We start from the raw sequence: 8,760 nt of genomic DNA, 5'->3' as shown, positions 1-8,760 counted from the left end.
CAGGTGATTGTGAAATTCTCATAGCCACAAACCTTTATTAGAATGGCTAAGTGATAACAGCTTGTGTCGGATACCTCCACTTCCCCTAGACATTCTTGAGGGATTTATTCAATTTGCCATGAAATAACTAAAAATCAAGCATCACAAGGAAAGAGGAAGAGAGGCTCAAAAATAACCCACTCTTGCTTGAAAATAGTCTATCTTTACTGTCAGACAGAGCTGGTTTAGAATCCTTCTTTGTCCTATGACATGGGAGCTGTTAATCTTATTTAACCTTTGTCCTGCATCATTCGTAAAACAAAATGCAACGGTGCTCATCTCCTGGGGTTATTAAAAGGTTTCATGGGAGGGTACAGGTGATGCTCCTACTGAGGTGGCGGCACAGGGTAAAGTTCCCTTCTTTTCCACTGTTTGCCAACGAGGAGTGGACTGTGTGCACTGCCTCTCTCCCCTGTTTGCTGTTCTTCCCCTCACTATCTCCCTGCATGATCCCCAGCTGCCAGCCCTTATTCCACAGACTGGAGCAGTAGGACAGGCGCCGCGTCAGTCTTGTCAGCCCCTGAGGGTGACCCTACAAAGTCTGCTCATCTGTCAATACGGCCACACAGAGTTCTGAGAACTTTACGTGGCAACACACACGAGAGCTGGATGGACTGAGAGAGGAGGTAAATGCTAGTATCACCATGCCTTTCACTGAGGCTGCGGGCAGGAGAAGATACTAAGTCTTTGCTCTCCAAAGCTCAGATCCAAATTCCTACAGGCAGGAGTTTTGTTAATGTCCAGAACCACGAGCTCCTGGGAGCCATGCAACAGGCAGAACATGACCAGGTAACACGGGCCTGGGTAGAGGGTAAGGGTCCCATGGTCAAAGGTGCCCCTCCGGCCCCTGCGTGTTGCGTTCATAGCACTCCAAAGCTTTTCTTAAACAGGAGTGGCTTTAAGAAAAAAAAAACACAGAAAATAAACAAGAGTTACCATATCAGCACTAGAGTTTTTACAAACACCAACCTCTACAGAAACAAGAACATGTGAAATTGATAAGCAATTTGAAGTTTAAAGGAAAAGAACATTTTTTAAAGTGAAAAATAGATGAGAAGTGTAACTACATTACTCTCTTGTTGATTATATACTCATCTCGTTAAAAAGAAACATTTAAAAAGAGGCACATATAGCTTGCTAACTTGGTTACTTCATAAGATTTTCTTGTTTGATAGATTGAGGGATTTAGGGCACTGCCATAAATCTTTTCCAAACAAGGATTATAAACAAAGTAATTATGTATTTAATTAGACACACAAACCAGCCATTGACAAGCCTGGGGAAATCCCTCCCAACGTTTGTTTTTTTTCCCCCTTTTCCAGTTTTGGAGGAAAAACCCCTTGAAACAAATATGACCTATTATATATTTCATGTCTTTTCCCAAGCACCCACAAATCCAGGTCTCCCCAGTTTGCTTTCAGTCCTTGCCCAGGTTTTAATCTCTTACCCGATGTCTACCATCTGGAGCCCTTAAAGGGCTGCTGCTGCATGTGTTCGCCAACAGATGCTACTACACTCCCCTCCCTGAGACGCACCTGCCTTTATAGAGTGTATAATGTGGCTGCCAGGGCAAGGCAGACGTGCCAGAATAGACAAATATCCCACGCTGTCCAGGGGGGTTGGAGCGAATAAGTTCTTAGCTGCTTCGAGTGAATACAGACCTAAGACTAAGGGCTAATTAATGGAAACTGAAGTAAAGATGGTGACAGCTCAAAGCCAGTGTGTGAAGCTCATGTCATGTGGCAAAGAGAACTCAGGAGAAATCTCGGAAGGGCAGGAAATTAATGCTTGCACCTTGTTTGCTTTGCAGACTAACACATTTCTGTTGGAAACATGTCTATATGCTGGAGGCATTTTCTAAGGTGCTGACCTACTACTGATGATGGCGGTGACTCCACTACACTAACAAAATAGCTCCTCACTCATTTGAATCTGATTACCCAGCTGCCATCACTCAGAGGGATGGTCTTCACTCCAACTGAGCAAACCTATTTGTGGTCCAACTTGTTTACCTTCTATCCTAATGAGCAATCATCTCCTGCTTGAAATGCCCTTTTGTCCCCCACATCACACAATCATGGCTTTCTTACTGCAAAACGGGGTTTAAACCCCTTTATCCCATCTAAACTAACCCTGTCTAGTTCTGGTATCCACACAACAGACCTAGCTCTTACCTAGCACTAACATCTATTTTTCCTTGTTAGTTAATCCTACTCATGCCTAAAGTGTACCTCTCCTTTCTGGGCCTGTTTCTTCATCTGAAGAAGGTGGATAATAACCATCCCTATCTCACAGAGTTGTTATGAAAACTGAATTTATTTTTAATACATTTGTATGTGTGTGGACACACACAATTAGTGCATGTAAAATGCCTATCAGCACATTCCTGGTACATAGTAAGCACTCAGAAAATGTCTATTGCTTTCAATAGCATTACTAATATTACTATTACTGCGTTCCTGGTGCTTCCATTTGCACTGGTCTCCCCCACTTGGTAACTAAATTCTAAAGAGAAGGAGCTATTCTTACACAGAAACTAGAGCAGTGACAGAATTCAGTGTTAACTGAGCAACTAAGTAGCAAACTGGTAAGACTCTGGTATTTCAGTGTCAACCTACCCTGCTGATTACAAAAGCTCATTTATATGTGTGAGTTCTGGCAAAAAGAAATGCAAAAGTATCTGATTCTTGAAGTGGGACAATGCTAAGATAAATAAATGGATCTGATTCTGCAAAGAGGTGAACCTCAACAGGGCTCAGAATGAGAAAGAAAACCTACTGGGGCCCAGGAGCATCTCCCAGGGCACGGGTCCTCAAACTACAGCCCGCGGGCCACATGCAAATACAAATATTGTTCACATTTTGTCTTTTAACTTCAAAAATAAGATATGTACAGTGTGCATAGAAATTTGTTCATAGTTGTTTTTTTTAAACTATAGTCCGGTCCTCCAAGGTCTGAGGGACAGTGAACTGGCCCCCTGTTTAAAAAGTTTGAGGACCCCTGTCCCAGGGAATCGGTGAGAAGGTGTAGGGGGAGGAGGCATCGAAGCCAGCACAGCACTGGGCACAAATACAAAGCTAAGCCTCTGTGCTGAGGAAGGTCAGGAGCACAGGCCGGGCAAGGGGAGCACAGGTCCTTGAGAGGTGTTTTCCAGGTGCAAGTAAGTTACCCCAGAGCTCACCCCTCACCTCAGGCCGTGCTCAGTTCTCAAACAGAAGTCACCTGCCTATGGAGAGAGACATACGACTGAATTCATACTGGGGATATTTCCAACTTGCTTTCTAGACCAGCGGTCACCAACGGGTGGTCCACGGACCACTGGTGGTCCGTGGGGTCCAAAAGGTCTAGAATCTAGACCACTGTCCACATGGCTACCTCCCTTCTACCTGTTCCGCTTCTAGTCTTACTGTTTTCATTTCCCATTAAGTCTGACGTCTGTCAATCCTCAGATACAGAATGTCCCAGGCGAAGGGAACTTCCAAGGGTTATCCAGGCTACTGCCCTCCTCTTACACAGGAGAAAACTGTTCCAGAAAGACTGGTAACTTTCCAAAGGTCACAAAATTAGGGACAGACCACGAACTGAAACCCAGATTGTGGGACCACTCTCCTCCTCCAACTCCACATCATCCCGGCGGCTGGATTCTGCCCGCCTCAGCCCTCCTCTGTGGCTGCTAAGTCATCAATGAAAGTTTTGTTGCCAAGCAGGCCACTGGACAGGCTTCCCCCTTTCAGGTAGGACAACGTATACGGGGCTGTGTTCTACTCTGCGGTCACCTTGCACTGCGCCATACAGACCCGGCCCACACCCACTGTCACTCACCTTAATAGTCTCGGACATCACACCTCCCTAAGATTTTCGACTAATAAGTCAAATGGCTAATAAATATTGTGAGTTATTTTAAAACCTTCAAAACAGACAAACAGTTTATTCCTTTTTTAAAAAAATGGGTTATATTTTCTTGGAGTCTTTTCCTTTCAGGCCAGAGCAGTGCTATTTCAACAGGAAATGTCATAGCTTGAATACTATATCAGGTGCATTTAAAAAAATAATCTAAACTAAATTAGCTTTTACACCTAACAACAAACAGGCTGGGCATCATAAAAAAAACTCTTGGAAAAGGAAGAAGAAACTAATTTAGGGCACTAAAAACAGCTACTTCTCAAATCAAAGTTACCTATAACAGGTGACTTCTTGGCAGAGAAAACAACCAAGTCAAGCTAGGAAAAAATGTTTCACACAATAGCCATTAAATTAGCGTTTTCTTTGGGTGGCGTGAGGACAGGACAAGAAGCTATATAGTTCAATTTTCCTCAACTCCTAAGAAACTGACATGCAGTTCACCACTCCAGGCAAAGGGCAGTCGGGGGGAGGGGGTTCCCAGGAATATGTGAATCATATTTGTTAGTCATCGTTTTGGGAAATTGAGGATGTAGTAACCACCAGTTAAACATATTACTATTTGGTAAATGTCCAAGATATAAACTTCCTTAGAAACAACTGGGGAAGCTACGAAAGGCTCTGCACAGCCCCTTAATTTTTCTGTTTTGTGGGCTGGCAGATTTGGGGAAATTTCACATACTGGTATGAAGGAGAAATAACTACATTCCATTAACATATGCCTAGGTTTTCCTAACAAGGGGTGAATCCAGTCTAATGAGTATGAGGGCGGCTCTTTAAAAGTTCACAAAATTATCAACATAATTAGATACCAGGCCTTAGAAGGGGCCTGTGCAAATCAGAGGCTTGGAAGCTGAAGTGTCACCAGCTTGGAGACCAGTGTGCCTGGTCCATAACACATTCACATGTATGCATGCACCTCGAGGGTGGAGACACCCCTAAAGGGCCATGATCTGCATATTTCTTTACAGCCCTCTTTAATGCCAAGCATATCCAACATAATAAAAGCGTAATATGCAAATCGACTGAACAGCCGAACAGCTGAACGACTATCCAGACAACCATGCTATGACACCTACTAGTGCCAGGCCAGCCCAGGTGGGTGCGATGCAATTGGTCGGGGGCCTGGCCATCGCCCCATGATCACCCCACAGAGGGAGGCCCAGGCCACCGGCCAGTGGGGGAATCAATCAGGGGGCTCCACAATCTCCCCAAAGAGGGAGGCCCAGGCCACCGACCAGCAGGCTACAGGGGGTGGGTGGGGCCTTCCTCTGCGAGCAAAGCCCAGGTCCTGGGTGTTAGAGGGAAGCCAGTGCCGGCAGCCAGGGGAAGGGAGGCCCACTCTTGCAGGAATTTCATGCATCGGGCCTCTAGTGTATCATAAATACTATGGTACGCTGTTTTGCTGAGTTCAAATGGCTAAATAGAAATGTTTCCACATTCTGTTTAGAGGGGCTATTCCAGTGTGTGTCTTGACTACCTCATCAGGAAAACCCAGTAATTTATTAGACAGCACTGCCTAGCCCAGCGGTTCTTAACCTGTGGGTCGTGACCCCTTTGGCGGTTGAACGACCCTTTCACAGGGGTCGCCTAAGACAGTGGTCAGCAAACCGGGGCTCATGAGCCACATGCGGCTCTTTGGCCCCGTGGCATGGGCCACGAAGTTTCAATTGCACTGTACATGTGCGCCCGCACATGGTATTTTGTGGAAGAGCCACACTCAAGGGGCCAGTTTGCCAACCACTGGCCTAAGACCATCCTGCATATCAGATATTTACATTATAACAGTAGCAACATTACAGTTATGAAGTAGCAACGAAAATAATTTTATGGTTGGGTCACAACATGAGGAACTGTATTTAAAGGGCCAGAAGGTTGAGAACCACTGGCCTAAGAGAGTACCTCAGATCAGTGTCACAGTGCTACTACACTCAGTGGTTATAAAGAAATGTGGATGAGGTGGGGATGGGCAGTGCTGAGTGGCCTAGCACCGTGCCCCTGAAATCAATGAGCTGTTTGGGTTCAGTCAAAGCTGGAAAACACAACAGTGTTCTGCTCAGCCCCACGCTGGAAATCCAACACGGGGAGAGCACCCCAGTCCATCTTCATTATGGCGAGAGAAAACAGGAGAGAGTAAGCCCTCTAAGCACCTCAACTTTAAATCAATCCAGGGAGCCTTTGCCAGAAGAAAAAGATGTACCGTGAGAGAAGATTTGAGAATCACAGGCTTCTGGGATTTGAGCCAAATCTCGGCCTCAGCACAGCAGAAAGTCATTACTGTTCCATTAACTTTCAGGAGATTAGACCCTCCTGGGCCTGCTTTCTTAGGCTCTCGATCTCTGGGGTGCTCGTGAAGTGCAGCCTGGACCAGCCTGGCAACTGCTAGCACAGAAATCTGAAAGGAACACGTTCACTCCAATGCACCAAGTCACTATTTCAAGTGTGGCTCTGTAAGATGTAACCAGGAGAATTATGCTCACCGCGACTACAATTCCACGCTGCAGTTAAAGCTACAGTGCCTCTGCTTCCGTGCAGAAGGGCATACTCCTGCTTTGCGTGGCATCGCCGCAAGTGGAGGGCTGTGATTCACCGGCAGCCGTCGCGTTTCTGCCCATTGCTGGATAAAGGCAGGGAGACTGAATGAGTAACTTAAATCAATGGGAAGAAGAGTCAAACAGAAGTGAGTCAAGAGATGGCCCCTACACGTTTCTGAGCTCTTCCAGGAGGCGTCACAGAAATGCAAGCCGGCTCACAGACATCCTGCCAGGGACGCAGGCCGAACAGGGGCCAGAACCAAAGTGAGGGCCAACTGGCTCCGAGGAGGAAGGGCAAACTCCCCGGTAGGAGTCTGGATTTTGTCTTCCAAGGGTTATTTTCTTCACTCACTATGAGGAACATCTTCTATATCCTGTTTGCCCATATTCATATAGAACCTAGTTTCTTAAATTCGAATGCATATTACATCTTATTGGTAATATTGATATGATGAAGTATTGAAAAAAAATATTTTACACACACACACAACACGTAAACATACTTGAAACACTGTGTTAAAAGTATGGGCCAAACACAAAATGACTAATATTGTATGATTCTAGGTATGTGAGCTACCTAGACAAGGCAAATTCATCGAGGTAGAAGGCAGAGATTACTAGGAGCTGGGGAGTGGGAGGAACGAGGTATTGGTGTTTAACGGGTACAGAGTTTCTGTTTGGGAATATGAAAAAGCTCTGGAAATGGATGGTGGAAATGGTTACACAATATTGTGAATGTATGCAATGAGTTATACACTTAAAAATGGTTAAATTGGTAATTTTTACATTATAGATTTACCACAATTATAGATAGACAGATACTAGAAGATAGATAGGTATTTGTATACACTGAAAAATCATGTTAAGGACACTTTCAAAGTTCAGTGCTGGATTGGTGGCTGGGTGCCCAAGACAGACTGCTGTTGGCTCACTGACTCTCCCAAATGGAAGAGGGCAGTGCTGGTAAAGGAAGGGGTGAGACCAATGTGGACGCTCACCAGGAAAACAGAGCACCACGGCCATTCCTGCAAAGTGGGTACCGTGGCAGGGGAGCTAAGCCTCTGGAAACAGGAACCAGCACAGGTGCCAAACGTTTAAGAGTCCTAATTTCCACCTCTGATATTTTGGAGAATCTTATTCGGATCAACGTCATAGAGCAGACAACCACTCCAAAATTCGTCAAGTTATTAAATGCAGATTTCAATGAATTTACATAATATGTGCTTTTAGGTTCACTGGTGACAACCTTTGAGAGTGGGAATTAAACTTCCCCTTTCACTAAGTGTCATTCCAAATTCCACTCAGCACTTGTAAGCAGAAGCTGCTCTGCCTGTTGCTGAGTGTTTTCAGTATAACAAACTTGGTTTCAATCAAAGTACCCACCTTACACATCTAGGGTTCTCGCAATGTACTCACTCCCAAACTCCATTTCACTGCCAAGAGCAAGTTCACTCTGCGTGCCCGCCCACCACAGGCCGCCGGGCTCCTAGAGGGGCCACCTGCCAGCAGGTCATTGAGAATGATGCTGGTCATGAGCACAGCTGAAAACAATTTCTTTCCCATCAACCTCTCCAACAGTGGTTCTCAACCTTGGCTGCACATTAGAATCACCTGGGAATCTTTTTAAAATCCTGATTTCTGGGCCTCATCCTCCAGAAATTCTGTTTCTTTGTTATGGGGTGGGGCCACAACATTAGTAACAAAGAAACAGAATTTCCGGAGGATGAGGCCCAGAAATCAGGATTTTAAAAAGATTCCCAGGTGATTCTAATGTGCAGCCAAGGTTGAGAACCACTGCTCTACAAAGTAGATGAGTTCCTTGTGGAACTTTAGTTTCTCTGAAAGCAACAGAGAGCTAGCAAAGTGGTCTTAAACCTGTCAAAAGGCACCACCCTCGCGGAGACTGGAAATCAGGAGTGGTCTGATAGTTTGATTGCACGTACAGGGTGATGGGCTGAGTACAGGCTAGGGGTTTGGAGTCCAGGGTTTGAATCCTAGCTTTACTTCTACACACCATGTAATCTTCTTCAGCACCAATAACCGCATGCATTACAATAACATGTAATATGAATGTAAAAGTCATACTCAAGATTTTTTTATGAGGATCAGATGAGATGAAACATGTACAGGCACAAAGGAATTAGTTTGACTATTATTTGATGCATTCGTTTCTTCTTTAAGAAGAAAAATGTACACAAAGTATCTTCCAAGTTGTGTTGAAGGGAGCTTTTAGAATAGACTCTCCCCATATTTACGAGTATAGGCCATGCCGAAGGTGCAGGGCTGT

At 45.0% G+C, this 8,760-nt stretch overlaps 1 protein-coding gene across 6 annotated transcripts in view; it reads right to left on the bottom strand.

Moving 5' to 3' along the window:
- ATXN1 (ataxin 1) overlaps nucleotides 1-8,760 on the bottom strand; it is a 403,499-nt gene that overhangs the window by 284,412 nt on the left and 110,327 nt on the right. The window contains exon 1 of one of the 6 annotated variants that reach the window (XM_014458394.2): nucleotides 6,420-6,508. The exons of the other annotated variants lie outside the window; for them this stretch is intronic. The gene's annotated coding sequence lies outside the window, so the exon portion shown is untranslated. Of the gene's footprint in view, nucleotides 1-6,419; nucleotides 6,509-8,760 lie in introns of those variants that run through there. 6 annotated transcript variants of the gene reach the window in all.

The sequence above is a fragment of the Myotis lucifugus genome, unplaced genomic scaffold (assembly GCF_000147115.1).
Source record: "Myotis lucifugus unplaced genomic scaffold, Myoluc2.0 scaffold_95, whole genome shotgun sequence".
Lineage (NCBI taxonomy): Eukaryota > Metazoa > Chordata > Mammalia > Chiroptera > Vespertilionidae > Myotis > Myotis lucifugus.
Note: the sequence above shows the minus strand (reverse complement) of the source record. Positions and strands in the feature narration are given on the sequence as shown.